This window comes from Ooceraea biroi, chromosome 14 (genome assembly GCF_003672135.1).
Source record: "Ooceraea biroi isolate clonal line C1 chromosome 14, Obir_v5.4, whole genome shotgun sequence".
Classification (NCBI taxonomy): domain Eukaryota; kingdom Metazoa; phylum Arthropoda; class Insecta; order Hymenoptera; family Formicidae; genus Ooceraea; species Ooceraea biroi.
The window spans coordinates 2,131,941-2,157,430 of NC_039519.1; the positions used below are offsets into that span (position 1 = coordinate 2,131,941).

The following is a 25,490-nucleotide window of genomic DNA, read 5'->3' on the forward strand; positions in this document are numbered from 1 at the left end:
TATAAGTATAGAATATAGAAGCTACCACACATTTTTCTATGTTTTTTTCAAAGTTGGAAAATTTACGATTTATTTTGACTATATTTAAATGTTAAACATTTGCCTTGACTTCAGCGCGTGTCAGTTCCTCGCTCAATTAAAATCACAAAAGCTTTCATCAATAAGTCAGGAGTCTCTCATCGATCACGTATGAATCCACGAGTAGCCGCGATGATTTCCAGCAAGGGCTCCGATCGATCGGCAAGGGATCGATAAACGCGAACGTTCAACGTCTCCAATGACGTGCCAATGAGACGCTGTAGTCTCATTAATGAGAATCGACCGCGGGCGATCCTCGCGCGGAACGAGGTGCGAACACGCATAGTTAGCATCAACGCGGCTTTCTAATTAGCCGCTACTCGTGTTTCCCGACCTGATGATGCATTAGCGTCAACCCGACCAGGCGTTTATCCACCCCGGACTCGTTTCCCGCGGAGGATGTCGATGATGAAAGCTCGGCCGCGTCGCACGTTGCCGACCGCTCGTATTTAAGACCGGGATTTACGAGCACACGTGCCCGACGCGACGCATGGCGATTCGTATTAATTACGAATGGCTGTGATGCGAATAGATAACGATCCGCGAATGGATCGAACAAGTAGAGTTAAGAGGACGAGCGACTACCTTCTCATGGAACAGATCGATATTGAACGCCGGATACGCACCGCCGCCGCCAAGATAAGTCACTCTCAAAGGATGCGCTCTCCGTTGATTGCAGATGCAGCGAGTCGCCACTAATCATCATCGGCGATGCGCGAAATTGATATCTCGGGTTTCACTCGAGGCAGAGCGACGATTTTAACTTTCATTTTCGGTTTCTACGTGTCAAACTACACAATATTGGTAAGTTTCAGCCAAATCTGAGGTGAGGACCTTAAACTAAATAATTACCATTTTTATTTTATATGCGTAGTTATACGAAATAATTAATTTCATTTAGTCTTGCTAAGATTTTCCCAAGAAATTCATAATTTATTCGCAATTTATATTTCTTTCAATCTTGTTAATTATATGTCTTTTAATTCCTAATTGTGCCTATGATTATGAAAGTGGCCTAAGTCAAAAATCTAAAAAAAAATGAATTTATCCTATATTTTGTATTGCATGCATATTTAAATTACAATAATGTAAAGTCAGTTTCGTACAATCACAGAAAATTAAACCAATAGGTGGAGCTAATAGTTGGATCGTTAAACAAAATTCAGGTTGGCCAGATGGCGCTGCCAAGGCCCTCTACTTTTTATACGATAAACCAACCCAAAATTCAGTTCTTGTTTATTTTGACAGTGGTGTAAATCATTTATTCTTTCATAAATTTGTGATTTATGAAAAAAATCAATTATTTTCCTATTATGTCAGATAGCGGTTCAGGTAAGTAAATATAGTGTAATATAAAAATATTATATAATATATATAATATTATATTATATATAATATTATATATAATATTATATAATATAAAAATATTCATTACAGATTGTATTCAAATGTTATTTGAATTGCTCAGGTTAAGTTAATTAATGGTTTGCAGATATATTACCACGAAATCGAAGTAATACTTTTATAAAATGGAAGCGAGTAACAAAATTATTAACATCGTCAGACGAATCAGATGGAGGCTTCTCTGCAAACATATTAAATAATGTAAATTCAGAAGCTCCAGAAGCAAGAAAAACGAAAAAAAGGAAGAGGACAAGAAATGAAATTAATTATGCACAAAATATTAGAAAAATTAAGAGAAATAGTGGAGAAGAATACACTACCAAAAATTTGAAAGTTGTCAATGCTAAAGTTTTCGAAAACAAGACTTGCCTTTGCGTACAAAAATGTATAAATCTGTTAAAATATGAAGAGAGACAAGCTAATTTTGAAAATTTTTGGAAACTGGCAGATTTTAAAAAACAGAATTTATTTTTATGTGGTGCAGTTCATAAACGAATAATAAAACAAAGGAGACCTAGAACTTTTGAAAGAAAGAAGAGAAAATGCAGCTATGAATACTTTCTATCTGCTACTAAATCAATTAAAGTGTCTGTGTGTAAGGGATTTTTTTTAGATACCTTTAAAATATCTGCTGGACGGTTAACTCATGCTCTTAACGCACAAACAGCTGGAACAGATTTTCGTGGGAAAATGCCCGGATCATCTCGAAAAACGAGTGAAGATAAGATTAAGATTGTAAAAGATCACATTATGAGTTGTCCTGCATTTGAAAGCCACTACACTAGAACACGTCATACTCCAGGTCGAAAATATTTAAATCCTGATTTAGATATTAGGAAAATGTATAGCTTTTACGTTGAGAAGTGCCAGGAAAATAATGAAACATACGTAAATGAGTGGATATACAGAAAAATTTAATACTGAATTTAACTTGAATTTTCATTCTCCTCGCAAAGATACATGCCAAAAATGTGACTTACTAAAGGTAAAAATTGAAGCATCCAGTAATGAGGAAGAGAAGTTACATTTCAGACAGCAGCATGATTTACATTTGAAAAGTGCCGAACAAGCCAGGAAGTGTTTAAAAGATGACCAGAAAAAAGCAGTAGAAAATCCAGAGGAATATTATGCATTCTCATTTGATTTACAGAAGGCACTTCCATATCTCAAACTTTCTGTTTCGATAGCTTATTATAAGCGAAATATGTATGTGTACAACCTAGGATTTCATAACTTTCATAATAAAGATGTTAGTATGTACGTTTGGGATGAGACTCTAGCATCAAGAGGTTCTCAGGAAATAGCGTCATGTTTAATAAAGCATATCACAAAAGTAACAACTCAAAAGCATGTAATAGCTTATAGTGATGCTTGTTCTGGCCAGAACCGTAACATTAAAGTAGCACTGACATGGATGAAGATTGTTCAATCTTCGGATAAAGCTATTGAAACAATAGATCATAAATTTTTGGTATCTGGCCATTTCTTTTTGCCAAATAATCGCGATTTTGGCTTGATAGAATTGGATATAAAAAAAACGAATTACTTATACATATCCGAACATTATTATAAATTAATAGAACTGTGTCGTAAAAAACCCATTTTCTGTAGAATGAATGATACAGGAAGATTTTTTTTCAACAAAATCATTAAAAGAATCAGTTACAAGAAGATTACAAAATACCGAGGGAGAACCTGTCTGCTAGTTACGAATACAGTGGATGCGATTTCTAAAAACTGCCCCATATAAAATATTTTATAAGACATCTTTAGATGATGATGCCGAATTTCATGTTTTAGATGTTTCACCCAAAAGAGGACGACCAAAAATATATCAAAATATTCAATTACTTCCATTATATGCTACCATCAGACCAGTAACAAAGGAAAAATATAAAGATATGATGGATTTATTGCCATACATCCCGCCCATTTATCACGAATATTATAAAGTACTCAAAACTGAAGAAAAATTAAAGAAGAATAAAAAAAACATTAATTAATCAACATTATTATTATAAAATGTAAATGAATATGTTTATTTATAACTTGTTATTGTTCTTTATAACTTGTTTATTTATAACTTGTCGTTGTCTAATAAAATTCATTATTTTTTATTCATATAAATCACTTTTTACATATATAATTAATTTTGAATATAAAATATTTTTTTATACATCCGAACGCAAAACCTTAAATATCTCGAAACGAGAAATATATGACTTAGGCCATTTTCATAATCATGGGCACAATTATAACTTTGTTTTATAATTACAATTACCTTCTGTTTTCTTAGAGTTACGGGCAAATTTCATTAAAGGAAAAAGAAATTTTACCTTTTAATTTTTAATTATATTTTTGTATCACAATATCTCTCGCATTTATCCGTATAAGATAATTATAGACTGAATATTGTCTAGTTTCCTTCAAATGTATGTTTAAGGTACTTGAAAATATTTTTCAGTGATAAAATGATACTCAGCACATACAATAACCGGCAAAAATAAAAAGCCACCTCATCTATAAGACTGATTTGCTTCATAAAGATAAAAAAATATATTATAGTTTTTTTATAACTAAAATTAAAAATTTATGTGTTAATTAAATATTATAGTTTAAAAAAATTTAAGTAAAGGCGGTGTTTTTATTTAATATTCTATTTATTTCTAAAAATCATGTATTTCAGAGTGACAAAATTAAAAAGCCAGTTAAGATAATACAGAATTTTAATTTAAAGAAACAACAATATTATTTTACTTAATAGTCAATATGATTTCCTTTAGCCTCAATAATACTTTTAATAAGAGTTTTTGAAGTCTTCTTGATATACTTTCAACTAGATTTTGCAACTGTTGTAAGTCCAGATTCTCCCATGCTTTTTGTAACGCTTCAAAATAAGAGTTTTTATTAGTTATTCCTATTTGTGAACTCTATTATCCAGAATCGCCCACAGATTTTCGATTGGATTCAAATCTGGAGACTGTGGAGGCCATTCGAGCTGTTTGATTGGACAGGTACGGAAAAAAGCTTGACTTTTCTTTGCTGTATGTTTCGGGTCGTTATCTTGCTGAAAAATAAAATTATCTTCTAGCCCGAGTTTCAGCAAAGACTCCTCCTTCATTAATTATGTCGATGTAGACATCTGCTGTCATAATTCCATCACTTTTGACAAGATTTCCGATTCCTGCCCATGAGAAACATCCCCAGATCATAATAGATCCTCCACCATACTTTACAGTTTTCTGAGTATGCCGATCTTGAAGTTCTTCTCCGTGTTTTCTCCAGACTCTAATCTACTTCTTTTGTCCAAATAACTCGAATTTGCTTTCATCTGTCCATAGAATCTTTTTCCAAAAGTCCAATGGCATATTCGCGTACTTCCGAGCAAACTGTAAACGTTTTTTCTTATTGATAACGCTGCTGAAAGGTCGTTTACGCGGCTGTGTAAATTTGCTTCATTAAGTCTACGACGAACAGTACGGTCAGAAACATTGAGATGAATATTTTCCTGAATTTCTCTGACAGTAATCTTTGGGTTTTTTTAACTTCTCGGACTATTTTCATATCTTCCCGCTTGGATGTTACTCGTTTTCGGCCTCTTCCGATTCTATCTGTCACCGATCCAGTTAACTGGAACTTCCTTCTGATCTGTTCTACCGCTCCTCTGCTTACTTCGTAGTTTTTGGCTATCTTCCGTTGGGAAAGACCTTTTTGAATATCCGGCACAATTAGGTTTCGAACTTGTATGGAAATTGGTTTTCCTCCCATTTTTGATTACGGACTTCGGACAATAACCAAAGCAAGACGATGTCGGAAAAATGAATGCAATAACGTGAAGTGAACACAACGCGAACATGACAAACTTCACGATAAACAAAACTGTTGACATGGAAATTACAAAGTATTATACATATTATACCAAATAGACCTTAGTGGCTTTTTTATTTTGTCAATTTAAACTGTATTATTTAAGAAATATAAGTAAAATTAAAAATAAGCAATAATATTATGTACTTTTTAAACTTAACCTTTTAAAATATAATAAATGCTTCATATTTCATCAATAAAAGTAACATTATTTTAATATTTTTATTAAAATATAATGCGAAACAGGATAATTAAGGAGGTGGCTTTTTATTTTTGCCGGTCACTGTAGATAATAACTGCAAATTGCGTAACGATTTGCTATTAATGTTTTTTAAACTTTTGTTTGAATATATCAGTAATAAGCTATGGTCGTTTCTACAGCCTAGCCAATCAGAGAACGGATACAGTGAAAGTAAAACCTGTAGTGGCTTGTAATTTTTCGCAATCGGATCAAGTTAAAAGCGTTATCAATGTTGCAGGTGCAGTGATATTTGGATTTCACGCAACCGGCGACAGGCAAAAATGCTTTAACGAACCATGAAATTATGCAATGACATTTCATGTCTTTTTCACCGACGCGACAGCGACGCTTGCAATTACGCTCGCAAATTCTCTGGCGCTACCGTTGCGACACACGCATGTACGTCCCCGAATGGCAATTTATCACTGAAGGACTGCGTCGATAACGGCTGAATAAAAGTATTAATTAGCTGCCGACTTTCACGTTCAACATTTTAGCAGACTTTCACCAAACCCGTATACTCCTGCGTTCATCATGGATGCGTCTTTGATATTTTCTGTTGCCCTTTTGGAACATATACTCTCATCTTCTACTTGCACTTAACGAAATGTAATTTGAGTAGCATCGCATAAAGATCGATCAAGTGAATTTTACATCATTTTTCTTCGGAGCATAAAGATATCTTTATTATGGGGATAATTAAAAACCAGAAAATACAGAACTTTAAACCGCAAAATTCTCTCACTTATAACGACATGATATTCTCAAGGATCCAACGTGTGGAAGATCGACAAATGCGAGGAACTGGTCGAGTTTTAGCAAATTGTTGACGAAATTGAACGGATCCAAAGTCAAACATTTTGTGAGACACAAAATTTACAATGGCATTTTGAAAGAGTGTCCAGACAGGAAATGGCAAATAGTGAACGGCAATTTTGCTTGGGGTTTCCTCTGATAAATTTGCGATTATTCCTGAAAAGCTTTCACGCATGGACTGGCCTTATCTCGCCAGTCAAGTCCGGCAAACCGATGCATTCGGGCATGGCGATTATCAGTAAATTCGATCCGGAATTACGTGAGTGTCCGCAACGCATAAGATACCTAACGCAGTATCCCCCAACAGATAACAAGATTTCCAGAGCGGTCTAGAGAGAATAGTCTTATAATGTCGAATCGGTCGGATGCGCTCGCGACTTCCTCGCTCCGGGTGATCTCCAGATAGGAGGACTGGCCGGAAGGGAACGAGGAAGAAGAGCGTGCGAAAGAAAGAAAGAGAGAGAGAGAAAGCGGGTGGAAATTTTATGACAGTCGTTAAGAGCGTCGTGAAGGGCTAGTTATGCTTATTAGATCGAGTTTACATGTCGGGAATGCGCGACTACCACATGTTAATAGTACCATTTCGATGTGCGTGTAGAGAACGCGCACTCCTACTAGAACGACAGTCCGACCGGTCGACGTTGTAAAAGACGCGGGATCCGCGGATTGGCAAGACTCCTCAAGATTCCTCGTTTTCGCGGGGCTGGAGAGTGGTGATAACGATAACGATTACGACCGTGTCGCGTAACAGGATGTGATCGAACTTGTTGCGCTTGTTCGCGGCTTGTAGCCGTGCCAGATAAAGCAAGCATTGTTAATACTTGCGACTGCAACGATAGGGACTCGCTTACAATGTACTATTTCCTACGGCTCGGCTTCCTGCGCGCGCGAAACGTGGTCTGCATTGGTCTGACCTACCGCGGTGAATCTTGGAGCAAATTTTATGCAGTTTAAATTTTATCTTTAAGATAAGGATAATATAATTATGTAAGGAAATAAAATTCAGGAGCGTCATGTTCATATGTGAAAATTTTTATAATCAACTTGTTTCGCTATCAATCTTCTCACAGACTCGTGTGTGTACCTGTACTGCGAATGGTTTCGGATCAGCGCACACGCGCTATACAAGCACGTACCTACGTCCAAAGTAATCGCAAGATGAGCACTCGGAGCGGCATATCCGCATCACGCGCAATTAATTTCGCGCGAGGCTTACGAGCGCTCAATTTGCATATTCCAATGACCGTGGCGCGCGCTATTCTAGAGACGATACCTACTCGTAACCAAAAACAATATTAAACAGATTTCGATTGCTGACGCGTAAAATTCGCGAGACAAAATTCCGCGCGCGCTATCAGCGCCTCATGAATATAAAGTGCGTGTATTTCAAAGCAGTTGAAATTAGTGATCTGATTTCGGGCAATTTAGGAGCAACTCTTGAAAAATCCGACTGAATAAACATAAGTGAGGAATAATAATGCAAATCTCTACACATATTCAATATTCTCACTATCGCAACGTATATCTCTTTGAACTTTGAAGCACAAGATTTTAACAACAAAAAAATGCCTAGGTGCACAGGAATTTTATTTGTATAAAATTATACAAAATAATATTTTATTAGAAATAAATAAATTTTATTAGAATTTTATTTGTAATATGTGACAAAATAGTTTTATTTTAATTATTTGGAATACAAAATTACACAAACTAATTGTATCGATGAATTTACCTCGCCAATCATTCTTGCTCCTGTAACCTGATATTAACGCATTTGCTCAGCAAACGTTTCGCAATAAGACGTGCGGTGTCATCGTACTTTTGTCTTCGATTCGCATATATGGAGTTACGTGACGTTGCATTCGTCATACTTGCATTGTCGAGTCACTCGAACCTACTTTCGCTGTAGAAAGGAGAGCTAAATGGAGCAATGCGCCATGCGAAATAATAACGCTCCGGAACTGAAGTGATAACATCGACGGAACCACATTCATCCGGTATAATACAGACGGATGCAATAATGGCGCTTTGGAAGAAGCTGGTCACGTTTCCAATATCTTTCGAAAGGCATTTTATAACTTTGAAAGGGAAACAAGCAAAAGAATCCGCGATTCGATTCCGCGCCAAGCAGCGAAATAGTTTTTTAATCTTCTGAAAAAACGAAAACATTATTTTTATTTTTACATTTTAATACATTATTTTTATTATTTTTATTTTTATTTTTACATCATAAAAAAAGAATAATACTTTGATGCGCGCACACACATATACACATGTTATGACCGGATACGATCGCTGCTCGTCGATGAACAGATGATACCCCGGTTCACCCTTCTTTATCTTGCTCGGATCCAGCCTGAGCATCGAAGGCGAGTTAATTTTACCGTATAAAGAGGATGAAGTCTTCCGACTCCGGGCGTTCGCTCACGCAATAAGAACGCATCCTCGAGAAGCTCGTGAGTCGCGGCTGGAATTAGAAGTTACACTGTCACCGCTCCTTTGATCGTCGGCTTCGTACGATTGACGAAAACAACCCCGACTTAAATCCACCGTAGTCAGTCATCACGGTACGACCGGCAGCTGATTTACCGCTGATTACTGCTCTCGTTACGGATGGACTACTGAATGCACGTTAATTTATGTGCGTTCACAAATCAAGCATGAAATGGAATCATTTCCTTCTTTCGTTTCCTCCTCGCGTGCGCGCTTGCATCGTTCAGCCACGTCGCCACGGGCCGCGATCGCGTGCGCTCGATAACGGTACCAATAATACCGATGTATTATATTAGTTGTAAGCAAAACTTTTAGCCATTTTAGTTATTTTTTTCACTTTTTAGATAATATATTCACTTTTTGCATAAGATATGCGATACAATTGAGTCATCGAAATACTTACCCTCGATTTTCTTCCGATGATCTTCTATCTCGCGAGTAAATTTAAATGATGGATATATCCGATTAAATTGTATTAAAACAAAGAAGATGATCGGACATATCTGATGAAGATAATCGGATATATCCATCATTTAATCGGTTTAATCATTTAAACAAAATTAACTATCGGAAACACTATTTAATTATAATTAATTTCCTTAATTTATTAATTAATTTTATTTTTTTATTAATTTTATTTATCCGATGGAAATTTTTCTCAGTGTTCACGATTATTAAGCGCCGCAGAACTGTCAATTATGCATTAACTTTCTAAATCCTGCACAATTCTAGCGTGTCTGCCGATCAGTGTCGCGACGCAAAGCGAGATATACGAGATCAGTCTGTATACGTTGTGGCCGGAAAGTGAAGTTCAAATCGTCGACTTAATTTCATTCAAGATCCGTCATTTCATGAGTGTTTTATGCAGCGGATCCGATGCAAGAGAATCAATTATCTCGTGCCTTCGCGCAACGCCCGTGCCGCGCCGATCACTGCGGCGCGTAAAGGCCCGCGATCCCGCAGACGTCGGTTATAAATCGCCGCGGAATTGGTTACCTCGTTGCGGAGGGATGGCCGAGACCGCGCGCGTAATGAACACGCGCGTTAAAATCCGAACGCGGCACGGTGCGGCGCGATGCGATGCTTTATGTTGCCGGAAGTCGGACGTGCTGGAAAATTGAATCGTTCGTGAAGAGCCCCGTCCCGCCCATTTTATTCCTGGCGTCCCATCAGATTCTCCCGCGAGAAGACAAATCCCGCGAATACATTCCGCAATACATCCCGCCGCTCTTCGGCTTCGATGGCGATCTTCCGCCAGGTGATGTCCGTTCTTATATCGGCTGATTCTCCCTTTCTCTCTCCCCCTTCCTCCCCCCCTCTCTCTCTCTCTCTCTCTCGGCGCTAACTGATAATTAAGTTAGCACGGTGGGCGATAATTATACGGCGCATTCGAGGGATGTTTCAATAGCTACATCTCCATCACGGACATAGCTGGAAGCTTTGGATTTACAACTCGAGTCCTTGTCGCACGGACGCAATCTCGAATCTTTTGCGCGCAATACTACTCCTTAAGAATGCGAGGTACAATCGTCGCCGATCGTTTCACGTGCGAGAACCTCGACTATCTCAAGAATCCTTCCGCTTTCCTCGAACGGAATCTTAGACGGAGACGGTAATCGAACCCCCACGCAAATAACTCTTCCGAGTATCGCTGCGAGGTGCAGCTTGCATTATTGAGCGTTATTTCCTTTCTCTCTTCTGGCAGTTTCTATAAAATTATAATTCTAAAGTAACAGAATGTACAAAAATATTTCAAATTCTCATGTGAAGTAAATACAATATTATTGAAAAAATTCGAAAAGCGCAAAGTTATAAAGTTCAATTGGACCTGCAGATAGAACAAAAGAGATTTTGTTCTTAATATGAAATATTGTTCATCATTAAGATTTTAGCTATTATATAATTATGGATTGAGCTAATAAAAGAGGTGTGAAAATATTAATAAATAAATTAAAATTATTATTTTAATATTAAGAGGATTTAATTTTTTTTTAATGAAGTTATATAAAAGTTTGATTTGTTTAGTAAGGATAGTGAGGGAATTTTATGTTTATAAGGATAGTAACGTTAGTGAAAGATGAGAAAATTTGAATAAGAAGATTTTATTTATTGTACCTTTTGTATCAGGGTTTATTAAAATTGAGTTTTTGAAAAAATTATTTCGAAATGATTTCGAAAAGAGTTAAAATGAAGTATTATAATTAAAACTATGTTGGGTATGATAGTTATTGTGGCATTAATAGTATAAATATTATTTTAGAGGAGATATTTTTAATCAATTTTACTCATATCTAGCTTTTTGAATTTAAATTTAATTTTGGTGTAACAATTGTTGATAGTTAATTGAAATAAATTGACAATCCGTTAAAGTACACGCATTCTTTACCATTTGTATTTATAACGATATCACAAAAATGTAACGCGATATTATATAACGTTGCATACATTAACATGGTAAATGAGGACATGCATACACATGCAAAATTCCTGCATATATGTATGTCAGAGTAACGAAACATGAAACGGGGTGGTGCGTGATAATCGGATCTTTCGCTCCGCGTCGGCGTGTCTCCTTGGCTTCTGTGAGAAAATCGACTTAATTAAGTCGAATTTTAGTCGGGACGGCGCAGCGGGATGAAAGTATATCGTCTGGGTGGCCTGCGGTGATCGCTGGACATCGCGGGTCTTCTCGTCGCTTTGCTAATTGGCGAAGCGAGGGGAAGTACCGTCCATTCGATCTTTGCTGTTAAAATTACATCGATATAATTAATCGCCACTGCTCTTTACGAGGGAAAGGGGCTCACGACGAGATCCTGCAAACCAGCAAGTAATTAAGCGGGGTGGAAAGAGGAAAAAAAGGAGGGTCGTACATCGAGATGCGTCTCACGTTACGCATCACGGCATGCGTCCCCGTTTGGAAGTTGGGCAAAATTTAACGGCGACATTTCGCAAAAACTGCTGCACCTACCGCGCTTACGAGCCGGTTTTTAATTTCCCTGGCTCCACCGTTCTTAATACTCCCAGAGGTGCCGCCCGATCTCACGGGTCGGCCTCGCAGGCAGCGTAATGCACTGGTGAGCTTAAGAAAAAGTCATCGAACGCGTGAGAGACGCGATGTGCTTCATCTCTCGGAGGCAAGTTTCACGCGTCTGACATCATAGCGAAGCAATGATACGCAACCTGGAATCGACTCGAATTATAATACTGTGAATAAATTTAAATGCAACTGCAGGAAAGTATTTTCACAGAATTATGAAGACGTTACGTAAACACAATAAGAATCAATTTCCTATCTGTTTTATGACGTTTCATAAAACGTCTGCAACAAAATTTTATAACAATTGGAGATATGGAAACAAAAAGACATTAGATTTAAATTTTGTCAAAAAAAATAGAAAACAGGAGAAGAGATGTTGCGTCAGCGATAATTTCAGCCGATTTGGCAAGTAATTATCAATTCGGTAACTAATTACGCTGATGAGCTTACACAAGGCTCCAACCGACCGGTTAAGAGTTAATTACTGACATGACGAAGAGAATTGGAGCGACGATGGGAACGTTTGGCCGCTCGCAACATCCTGCTTTCTTCTTTCTCACGAAAACCTTACGTCACACTGAGGCAATTGCGCTGACATATAAATCACACGCAATTATGTGGATTATATGTTCAGCAGGTGTGAAATAAGAGAAGAAGATTAAAGATAGATTAAAACCAGATCAGTCCTAAATTTCTAGTTTAATGGAATGCTGACGTTCTTCGAATTCCGGAGAAGCCGATCTCGATTTTCGATCTTGAAGAAACGTTTCAGGAACGTCCTGGGATCACTTTCGGGAGAGCGTGCCGTAAATCTCGCTCTCCCTGTGCTCACGCGCCCTTCCGCTTCTTCTTCATCCGATCGTCGAACGTGGGTGTCGTACACGCCGATTATGCGGGATGGGCTGCATCTGCATAGCACATGTGCGCGCGCTATTACACACTTCTCGGCCGGGCGAGGAACAATGCCATTATTCTCGCCTCCAAAAGGCACGCGGATGTATCTGTACCATTGTACCCGCTGCGATCAGCAACGAGATCGCGACGATACACGACGAGCCTAGCCATAGCTTATACGCCGCGGAACCGTAAGCAGCCTCGACGAGATGACTTATTCCGCGGCGAGGCCTCTTAATGAGGGCTGTTTCTTCTCGTCTCATAATGGAGACATCTGTCGCTCGTACGTATATTCCAGTGAGTACGAGAGCACATCTTACGAGTTATTTCCGTGTGTAATACCTACGATGAATACACCTGATGCGAGATTATTTAATCTGATTTTTTGCTGCAAATAATAAGCTTCAGCGAATCATCAATTTGATGATTCGATATTCGATTCGTCGATACTCATGATGACGTTAACAAATCGTTTGGTACAATTATGTAATTATTTCTAGTAACAACAATACTTTGTCGAATTGTTTCCTCGCTGTTCTCTCTGTTTCTCTACGTTTGTCTTTCAAAAACAGTAATATTTGGCTGACCACATAAAGAAATAAATATTACTCGACAATTAATGCAATATGACGAAACATCGGTGTTATTTAAAAAATATTTAACGAAGGCATCAGCAATATGTCTACGTATATACGTGATCTCGTTCATGGGATCATAAAGTGAAAGAAAATATTCCGCTGCTCGGCAAGATATCTTAATCACAGACGGCAGCGATCGGATCGTTAAGGACCGTCTGTTCGCAAAACGAGTGGCAATAGAGCGGAACTCTCTTGGGTAAGAGTGCTTCAAATAAATTCTAACAAGGTACAACTTTAATTTAACGAACTCCAGCTCTTTACTGCTACGTAAAACTTTCTGGAATGAAGATACGTTGAAAAACGACAGAATTACAACTTTCCACAAAAATGTGAGATTATTTCTTTTTAAGTTATTGCAATATTAATTATAAATTCTGATATACTGCGTAGTGAGTAGTTAAAAATGCTTCTATCGTAGGATCACAGGAAATTTTCATAGGAAATTTTCATAGCATTCGTAACTTCTTGAATGAGTTCGCTTCATTTTTCCAACTTTCTGCTGCACAGCGTCTCTGCTCGTTGTGCGTTTACCGCCGATCACGACACACATAACCGGCTAATCGAGACGCTAATTGCGGGCATGCTCACGAGCATCGGATCGTTAGGTCAGCGCACGGCACAACAACAACGTTTCCATCTTCGTTTCGAAGCGCGTTGCGGCTCGGCAATTACGAGATACGCGCGCGAGTCTCCGCGCGACCGCTCTCGCGAGCAACGCGCTCCGAGAATAACGCATCACGCGTCTCCGATATCCACAGGATGCACTCACCATGCCGAGGATGATCAAAACTACGCATCGTTGCGTGATTTCTCCTTTAACCCTTAGAGGGTCGGGATTTGTCCGTTGAAATTTGAAATTTTTTAACGTAAAATTTATGCATATATGCAACTTATAGGTTCCGTAAAGTTCCCAAGTTCGTACCTGGCCCATATATGGGCCACCCCGGCCCTCTCAGGGTTAAAATGCGATATTCCATGGTTCCTTATAAAGTGGTGAATCGCCATTATTAAGGACATTAAAAAGAATTTTCGTCAGGATTTTGTTTAATCATATTATACAATATACAGATACAGCGATAATGCTGAAAAATCGTTTGGCCAAAGAGACTCTCTCGGAACTTTTGATTTTAATTTTAATGATGATAAAGCAAGCTTAATAATTTTTAAAAATTTTATTTTTAATTTTTTTCACATCTGCTTTTTTCTATAAATCGTTGTAAGACCCTGAGAAGCGGATAAATACACTTGGTAATATTCTGAAATGCATATATCGACGTGCATCGTCGGTTGAACGCGCGTCGTTCGAAGCCGCACCTGTGCGAACGAGAGGGCTTCAGGCAGACCCTTAACCCTTTGCACTCGACTGATCTCTGTGACGATAACTGAAACATTGGTCAGAGAAAGGTAGAGAGAAATAGAGAGGAAAGAATTTTAATCATAGCAAGGTATGCGCAAGACATTGTTAAAAACACAATAAATAATCAAGATACTTGTACGTTATAAATCTGGGAGGTTTACAAGTCGATGCAAATTAAATACGAGAAGGAGGAAACCTACGAATTAAAATCAAATATCCACATTTACGATGGTAAAGAGAGAAAAGCATTACGTTCTGCCGTACGTTAATGATCCCGGAGAAAGTTTGACCTCATCGTCGACGTACCCTCAAGACGCACACAATCGACTGCAGAGAAAGCGAGTCCGCGCGCAGTTTCCGTTGCATTCGAGGGTCCGAATTTTTGACGCTCACATTTTCCGCTGGCGGTCATAAACGGACGAGAAAAGGACTTCTTTAGAGGTCGATCGATCTGTTTGTCCACCGACAAATAGTGCACGTTCACAGCATTCGATTGTCAATCCCCCAGGCTGCTCTTCCCCCCTGTGAGGGTTCAACATTCCTACGATGGGAATTTCGTGTCCATGATTTCGTTTCACGCGTTCGTGCCTTCTCGCCCGCGCGCACACGTGATGGTAAGGGTCTCCCTTGTAGCCTCTGCCTCCTTATCCCTCGTCGTATCGTGCACCTGGCTACCTGCTCTACGAACCTGCTCGTCCGTCGGTGCATGCGGCTGGCAGCCGGGCAGTGCACGCGGTTTAAAAGCGGCACGCCTTTATATAGAAGATTAAACTGGTAACTCGCCCTGGAAAACGTTCCCCGTACGTTGCGCGCTTAGAGACACGCCGGGAACGGAATTACTTGCCGGAGAACGTCTTCCTCTACCATTCACGCGGTGTCTCTCGACGTAACGCCATCCGTAGACGAAAATCCGGAAATACGAGCGGAGATCGTTCCACACGGTCGCAGGAGGCGATCATTATTTTGAGAAATGTCCCGGAGAGAACCTTCGAATGACGACAACCACGTGAGATGAGGAAATCAAGGCTATTTGTAATGATGATGAATGCTGCGCGTCATCCTGTTGTCGGACAATTATATCCTTGCAGCCAGCTTTAACGGTGTCTGCAACATCGTATTACGCGGCATCGACGTATCGACGTATCGTCGGGAAATGCACCTTGACGATTATCCACCGTGCAATTGCAAAACGATAATTAACGCGACAAACGTGAGCGCGGATGTGCTGCGCGCATTCATGGCGCGCGAAGCTGCTCGTTCCTCAACTATTGGATTTGTAACATTGATTTATGACCGCCACCAGCGGGCATGGCGCCAGTTCCTAATCACTGACATTAGCACGCGTTAGCGCACATAGAAAGCGCAGATTGATGTTTCGAGAGAGAGAGAGAGAGAGAGTATCTGGAAAATAACTTAAAAATACGTTCTACGAAAATAGAAGACGCATCTTGGGTATTCGCTGCTCGCGAAACGTACCATTCGTGCGCCGCGAAGGATCGCAGCGACTGATCGAACCCTCGTAGAAAGCACGACCCGCTGCATTGTATGAGATACAATAGAAACTACTGCCAAAGAAATAGTAGTCGTCAAACAAATCAAGCATGAAGCGGAGACTTTCCCGGCGGTAAAAATGCGCGATTTCTTCGCGATTATATTCCGTCACGTGCATTCTTCCTACTACTACAATAATCATCATTATCATTACTTCCAACTATTATTATCGTTTTATTATAATTTTAATGTCGAAACTGAGATCGCAGTTTCGATATTAAAATTGCGTGAGTCACGCAGATCGTGATAATTTAACGCGACGAAAGTTTCTCAAACGTGCAAGTGTTGGAAATTCGCATCCCCGTACATCCAAAGACCAAACGAGCGGCTTGCATCGCCTGGAAAGAGTTACGCGCGAACGCGCGAGCAGCTCGATCCGCGAAATCCACTTGAACTGTAAGCCGCGCGTTACACAGTCGGACGACACGGAGAATGTACGGACACAAATTCCGCGCTAACAAATTCCACCTCTCTCTGCAGGGTGCAACGTGCCGCCGCTCCCTTACGTCGGGTCTTATACGTAAGTCAGGCCCACGGGACGTCGTCACGTTTTCCGTGTTAATACCCGCAGAACTTCCTGGAGCCAGGTCCCCGCGGCGTGTAGGTGGCCCTCGCGACAATCGCGGTCACGGTGGTGCTGCCACTTTTATACGGTGAATACATTTATCTAGCTGCGCGAGAAAAATAACGTTCCAAGGGTGACCGAGGAATGGAAATGACGAACATTGAAATATAGGAAAATTGTTCGATAAATATAAGGTGGATTATTTCGAGAGAGAGATCAGAGGTCGCGCACTGATGAATAAATTGAGGCTCACTCAATATGGAACCAAAGAAAGAAGGCAGAGAATAATAGATTTGGCTTAAAAAGTTACACGTGTTGCTCTTCGCTTAATAAAAGATACGTGTAATTTTAACTTTATATAAAAATAAATTTTTACTTCTTAGCATTTTATAAAAGCAATTATATTATGTAAAACTCTCGGCATTTAATAATAATAAAGAAAAAGAATCGAAACGTTTTATCTCCAAATTTAAATAAAACTCATGCATAGGAATAAATTAAAAATAAAGATCTTTATTGATTCGACATGAAAAGTAGAACATACGAATCCGCTTAGTACACGATGCACATATCCTGCTTAAGATATAATACATTACATACGCGAATTTTATTCTAGCCGTAGAAGATCATCGGTCATTCTTTGTAAGTAGGTGGAAGCATTCTGCGCTTCTCTGTACGAATGGAAGTTGTGGCGTACACGTATAGTATAGTTGAAATGACTATTAGATCCTCCGCCGGTAATCAGTGAAAATAATTCACACAAGCTCAATTCCAGAGATATTTAGTGATGCATTAGCGCTACTGCGGACTGACTTCCTCCTTCCTACATGCAGCTATGCATTAATCGCATGCCGAAGCTATGCATGCGCATGAACTCGGAAGATGAAGCGTATAATAAAGAAGTGACAAGGAAAATCTTTGAAGCAATTCATACATGAGAAAATAAGAAAAGTACCGTACAAATTCTTGTTTTTAAATGAGACGAAAGAAAACAATAGAAAATTTATAAAAGATTACAAAAAATAGTTTATAAATTTAGAAAATATTTAAAAATTTACACTTTATATTCACGCTGTTGTAGAAGAATGTTAAAGAATACGATAAAGTAAAGTGTAAATTTTTTAATATTTTCGAAATTTATAAAATATTTTTCGTAATCTTTTCCTTGTTAACAAATTTATAAAACTTTTATACTCAATTTCTAAATATAATAAATAAATATTATATAAAAATAAATTTTTAATAAAATAAATAAAAGTACAACTATTTCTTTTTCAAGATTTACACGCGCGTATCTTTATAGCAGAAACTAATAAACTATCGCGAACTATCCGGCACAAGAAAATTGATCCTACTTCCTTCTTCCTATTCATCACATCTTCGCGTGTCTTCGGGTGAAAATCGTATTAATGATTGTGATAACGATTCGCGTGCCGCTCGAGTTGCTGGCAACTTTCCATATCGTGCAACAAATCGCACGACATACACAGATACATTTCCGGAATAATATTAATCTTCTAATTGAGACTAATAAAAGACTGTCAGTAACTGTTGGTATTTCAAAAAATATCTTACTTTAGTATAAAGTATATCATAAGTATAACATAAGTAATCTTGCTAACTTTTCGGAAATGTTGTTCCCCCTGATCTCGTTTCTATAAATATACAAGATATACATCTGTCTTTTTATTTAATTAGTATGATTATCAAGCAAACGGGATGTAAATGTCAAAAGATAAAAGTCGAGAGATAAACGAATGGAGTATCTACAAGAATTAAGGAATCAATAATAAACGATAATTTCAATAAACGATATACAAATATATTTTAATTTAAATATATTTTAATAACAAATATATTTTATATTTAATTATTATTATATTTTAATTGTATTTCATTAACATTATTTTTTATTATATTTTAATAATAAATATATTTTAATTTAATCCAATTAAAATTAGCTAACACATGAATGTAACTCACAAATGTTGGAAAGGTATGTGTTCATTACATGTACAATCGAGTACACGTGTGAATTTTTTCAATACAAACTGATACGCAGAGTCTGACACGATTTGACCGCCTTATCGAGCCTAAATGGAGGACGAAACAGATACGCGATACATTCTCAATGAACTCTCAACCTTCAGCAACATATCTTTTCTCTTGGGGCAGACCGTGTTCCAATTTACACCTCATTTGCCGCCGTACCTGTTGCACGAGGAGAGGGCATCGCTCGTCGCGGCCAGCTGCGTAAACCTGAACAGGTGGGTGCAAAGGTCAAGCGTAGCATCGAGACGCGGGGCACAATGACGCGACGGAGGAGGTTGCACGTGCTGGCGTTAAGTTACGAGAAACTAGTCGTAAATCGAGGTGAGCTCCGAGAGAGGTACCTCACCGCTGCAGGCGCCAATATAACGGTGACGGTCAGGTCGCCTGTGGCCTCCTTTTTGCGCGCGTCCCTGCCTTCTCACCGTTGGTCCCTCTTCGACGTTCCTCTGCTGCTTCGACACGATTCGCGTAACTGTACATTCGTTCACGTTAGCCCCCTTATATCGTGTGCGATCCGAGAAAGCCGCAACGGATACCCGGTGTCGCGGTATCACGTGTGCAGACCGAACACCGCACGAAGAATATTAAAGATAAAAATATAAATATAAATGGGGCGAATATACATATGTTACAACAAAATTAGACAAATAAATAAATTCCTAATAAATTGAAGCTTTCAAATTGACACGTGAATTAAAATTATAGAGAAGAAAAAGCTCAAAGCTTTTTCGTAATAGAGTCAAGTACTAGAGATTACCATTTGCAGAGCAGAGAAGGTAAATGCTGAAAAAATGCGTGCCTGTTGGCACGGCAAAACGGGCTTTGACAACACAAGCTGTAAGAGTGTTACGGGTTACCACTTTCTTAATTAACTAATTAGCGCTGATGAGAAAAGTGATGCGAAGCGCGCGATATTGCAGATAAGACGTGCCACGACGTGCGGAAATGGCGCGAGATGAAAGACGCAGCCCGGGGCTGGATTTATCAGTGCCTACTTAAGGTTCGCAATACCTGTCCGATCGGTGCCATCAAAGAGAAATCTCAAGCTGACCGATGCATCGATGCGCATACGCGTTTCCTGAACGTCACGAGGAATTTCGAAGTGTGGTAATCGCCTCGATCAATGGCGCGCACTTGAATCACTTCCCAGGGAAACGAACGGGTGAGAAGCATGTAATTACGATTTCTTGAAAGCGGGACCAGATCTCGCACTCTATTCACTCGCGCTGAATTCACTCGCGCTTCACTCGTATTGCACAATGATGACGTGTAGAAGATACCGTCGCTTTTTTGCATCCGGTTTCTGACGCATGAGAAAGAAATCGTCTTCGGTTGCAATGACTTCAGACTCCGTTCAAGAAAACGCGAATATAAAATATTATTTGATCCTCTCATAATTGTCTCGCGACACGATTACCTTGAGAAATGTATGCAGTAAGAAATTTTATTTTAATTTCTAATGTCAGATAATTGAGTAAGAAATTTTATTTTAATTTGTAATATCAGATAATTCAATAATGTATTGTAATATATATGTTTTTTTTAGTATTTTTGATAACGAATATATGTTATAACCCATATTATTAAAAACATTTGCAAACATATGTATAAGTACATACCTATATGTTCAATATTTGAAAATATAAATAAACTAAAAATATAAAAAATATAAATTTAAATATAAATTTATATTTACTAAAATGATATGATGATAAACTGAAATGATAATAAATATTTTACGACAATGTGCAGCAATGTCGAATCAAAAGGCTAAACCTGCGCCTCTTACTCACCGCCAGATTGATTGCGAACACGACGAGGACTATCAGGAAGCAGGAAAAACGCATTCATCACGAGGCTACTCACAATCAGCGATGTCGCGCGTTTTCTTTTACACGCATGCGAATACGCACCGTACGTGGGAAAAAAGACCGATGCTCCAAACACCGTGTGCTGTAATCACCATGAGAATTCACCTCCCGTTACGGTTACACATCCTACGCCAAGGCAAGAGTTTCGTTGGAGAGAATCTCTATCTCGTTACGTGCGTAAATTTCTTGCACGCTGCCGAGTCTCATTAACGAATTAATCAAAAACAAAAGGACTTGACTCGTTCGCTTCGTCGTGCAATGCCAATCCAGATTACTCTTCGACAAGACTCACGTTATCGGCAACGGATCGCGATTTCCCGATTTTGATAGCTCCTGCACGATTAACGAAACGTAATTTCATCATCGCGCTATCATCAGCCAGGTGAGCCGATTATTGCGATCTGCCAAGGTTCACTCATCTTGATGCAGTTTATGGCAAATTTCATAACCGACGACGACGACGACTACCGTTGCTAATAAAGGATCGCGCACGCAGAACCCGACGATGAAGATTATTTAATACTTATCTAACGCCTCTTGCGCAACCTTCCTGTTGCGTTACGATAGTCGACGTATTTACGAGCGGATAGTAATATTAATAATTGATTATCTAAGCATGCCGTTATGTGCCGAGATTAATACACTCGATTCCATCTGAATTTCAAGCGATAATTAATCGTTTGAAAGTCGACCTGGAAAGTTGTCTTGGTTTCTTTCGCAAGTGGAACGCATCTTATCAGTTACGTAAATTGCATCAGTACCTTTTTTCTTTCATGTAGATTTCAATGTAAATCAATATTTTAATTATATTAAGAGTAAAAGTAAAATAGTGAAAGTAAGATATAAAAATAAAATATTACTTGGAGTTGTAACTAATTGGAAACTAATTTATAATTTTCATTCACTAATTAAAGTTAATTATTTGTTAATTTTGCGGACATAAAATTTACATTATCAATTATCTTTTTTCTTGTCATCCAGAGAGAACTCTTGATTCGTCTGATGCGCAATTCCTGATTCATGCGAAAGCGAAAATTATTTCCTCCCGCGATCAGGACAGAGCAGCGCGCACTAATGCAGCGGACGCGTTGTCATCGTCACCCAGTATATGTCTCGCGAAGGAAGTGAGTAACAAGAAGAACCGGTCGACCTGGCACATAACCGCTTCGTATCCGTCATTTTTCTCCTCAGCTGGATATACCCGCTTCTCTCTCTCTTGCTCTCGACTCCCGTGTCTCGCGTCTCTGCTCGCCCGTTCGGACTTTCCTTCGCGTGAATGTCACGTTGGCATTTTGCAACGAGTCACTAACAACCACTACTACTTTAGCAATTCCCCCCCCCCCTCCTCCTGAGTTTTGCGACGATGAAGATATATGCCTATGTTTTTCAGCAGCTGCGCGAGGAATCATCGTTAATCTTATAAAGCTCAGGAAAATGCTTTCTAACGTGAAAGACGACACAGTGTACCAATAACGATAACTCAAAAAATGATTTGCCTCGTTTGAACATTTCGAAATTTATCTGTAATAGTGATCGAATATTTCGATCGATACTTTGATCTCAAATAAACCTCGATAAGATTTTAATTAAAATGCAGGAAAAAACAACGCTTTAATGCTGCTCGCAGCATATGTGTGTAATGCAGAATGTGTGTATTACTAACATGTTATTTTGCAAAACAAAAGAAATTTTCAAAAAATCAGGAACTGCTATGAGTGAAACTGGATGTACGTGCTTAACTTCTTTTATTATGAAGATAATATAGATAATATAAACGTTTCAGTTCAAACGTTGGATCATCTTCAGTATACTACAAAACAAGTGAAAGCATATATTACATAATCATGTTGCAAATCGCAAGACAATTCATTAGTACATACCCGAATCCATATAAAAAAACACTATAACAATACCAACAACAAACTGATTCATACTCACGGATCGCCATTCAATTACATTTATCATCAACTTAACGGAAATACAATAATTAATAGATCGTCAAATTATATAAAATAGATGAACAAACTGCTGATGTCAGAGTTGAAACTTGCTGGTCCAACACAATAACTCAACTAAAAACTTTCAGATACACAATCCAATACATCGCACAAACAGATACGGAAAAGAGAATTAGAAGGTGGGAGACAAATTCAAAACAGGAAAATATTCCTTCGGTAAAGCTAATGTGTCACTTTGCAAATTCAAAGGTTTTCTTTGTCTTTTAATATTGATCTTCGAAATCAATCTCTTCTTATATGATTTCTCTTCATCTAAAATCTGCAAGAAAAGAAATTTTGTTACTTTGTTGTTATTTACAATAGCTTATATATTCAGAATTGTGTCAGAAATATAATCAATAACTTCGTTAATCGTAAATTTTAATCCGATCTTTAATCTCGAAATGTTTTAGCAATGGCAGATTAATCTATGCTGCCAATGCAAAGATGATAGCATTCAGAATCTACCCTCGAGCAACTGAAAAAATGCAGTACACGATACTTTATCGAAGAGAATCCAGTTAACAAGTTGCACGAGGTGTTGTTGATTTACCACATACACCAGGGAGTAAGAGGCTTTCGGTGTTTTTCGAAGCAATGTAAAACTGGATCGATTTCGCGATCCTCAGCCAAATGTGCGCTAAGAATCATGGAATTTGGAAAGAAAAAACAAGGAGAGAGAGAGAGAGAGAGAGAGAGAAGGGGAGGAGAGGGCTGTTATGAATAAATGGTAGTTTTATTAATTTATTAATAATTTATTTAGTAATTTATTTAATTTATTAATGGTATTTTTATGTTACGCGCGTGAGATAACTATGTTCTCGATATAGCGTTGAAAGAGTTTTGCCAGGGTTGGGTAGTAACTAATTAAATAGTTAAAAGTTAAGTTACAAAGTTGAAAAGTTATTAACTTTTAACTTAACTTAGTTAAAGAAAAAAATGAAATTACCCAATCCCGATTTTTGCGTTTGTCAGCGACGAGCGTCTTCTTGCCCCCGCAGAAAAGAACGAGCGGAGAGCAGCGTGAGACCTGTACGAATACGTAAGGCGCACGGCAAAAAGTGTATTGTAATTCGTAAATAAAAAGAAATCTTTTCTTCGCCAGAGAGTTCTAAATTTCAGATGCATATTTAATCGCGATACTGGCTAAAATATATAATAAAATATGTCCGACCATCAGATATTGCCAGTATCGCGATTAAATATGCATTTGAAATTCGTAAATAAAGTCCAATTAAATCATGTGTGTGTGTGTGTGTGTGTGTGTGTGTGCGCGCGTGTGTGCGTGTGTGCGTGCGTGTGCGTGCGTGCGCGCGCACAACAGGGGCGGGAGAGACAGCAAACCGAAACCAAGCCGGGCGCGATTGCATGTTACGTCAAGAGGTGTATCTCTCTCCTTTGGAGTTGCCTGGCATACATCAGAAACGGTATCAACCGGTGTGTCCTATCCCACGGAATACACGAAAAGGTCACAAGAGTCACGCAGGAAATTCGTGCCGGAGCGCGCTCTCGCGAAAATCGTCGATTTGCGATTTTCCGGCGAACGAGCATGAAAACGAACAAAAGCCACGGGCCCGTGGATTCTCGTCAGGACTGCGATAAAATCCCGTAAAACGCAATTACGGTGCACAACCGCGTGTGTCGGGCGACACATGCGGGAAAAACGAAGAAGAGGGAAACGTCGGCGCTGTGCGGAGACACGTAGCACCCCCATGGGAGCTGTGATTTGCATTGGTTTCTGGAGCCAGGTTTTGCGACGATCCGGCACGCATGACTGACCCTTTTGCGCCTTGATCGCGAAACCGTAATTTCGCAGCGCGTGTTAATAAAACGACCTGCCGCCGACTGGATAATGATCCAAGAGCTATCTGTTCACTCGATACGTCGATACGCACCACGATGTATTGAGATTGTTACTAAGGAATGTGCGACAACATCGAGAACAACATTACCGGGAGACCCATATGTGTCGGATAAAGTATATTGATCGAGCAAGATACGAAGCACCAAGAACGATGTAGACCTAACTCATTCTTACAACCAGTATTTCTTATACGCTATGGCCTATGCAACCGCACGTTTATTTCAGAATAAGGACCTTTAGAATAAGTTACGAACGTAATATTGACCGAACTTGATATCAGACCGATTGGATTTCAAGATTATTAAAAATGAATAAACCGTTTTTTACGATCTTTCTTACATTTGTGGTGTATTCTTTTCGCATGTATCATTCTTAGCGCGTAGCGTAGATAAAACCTACTTAATTAGCCGCATCTTCAGCACACGTGCTTCTAATTGCCTCTTGAGCTACCGTTCACTGTCGGCAGAATCGTAATTGCCAGATCGATTCTTCGAGACCCCGAGGATTGGCCCCATAAAAAGATATCGTACCGTGACATAGTTAGGGAATTATTGATACTTGGATCTTGTATGTGCAATCTCCCAGCCTGTTTTGTGAACGACACCACGTCAAAAATCTTGGCGAATGTCAGGTAAGGCTTCACGCCTTTTTCTGCAACTTGATTAGTGCGAGTCACACGAATGAGCGATTTTCTCATCCGTTTGTTTGTTTAGTACCCAGCCTTGCCCGGTAGAGTTTACATTAAACAGTGTTTAATTAACTTGT

The 25,490-nt window shown here is 38.8% G+C and overlaps 1 protein-coding gene across 1 annotated transcript in view; it reads right to left on the minus strand.

Moving 5' to 3' along the window:
• LOC105280000 (cadherin-99C) overlaps window positions 1–25,490 on the minus strand; it is a 181,596-nt gene that overhangs the window by 152,826 nt on the left and 3,280 nt on the right. The gene's annotated exons all lie outside the window — the stretch shown is intronic.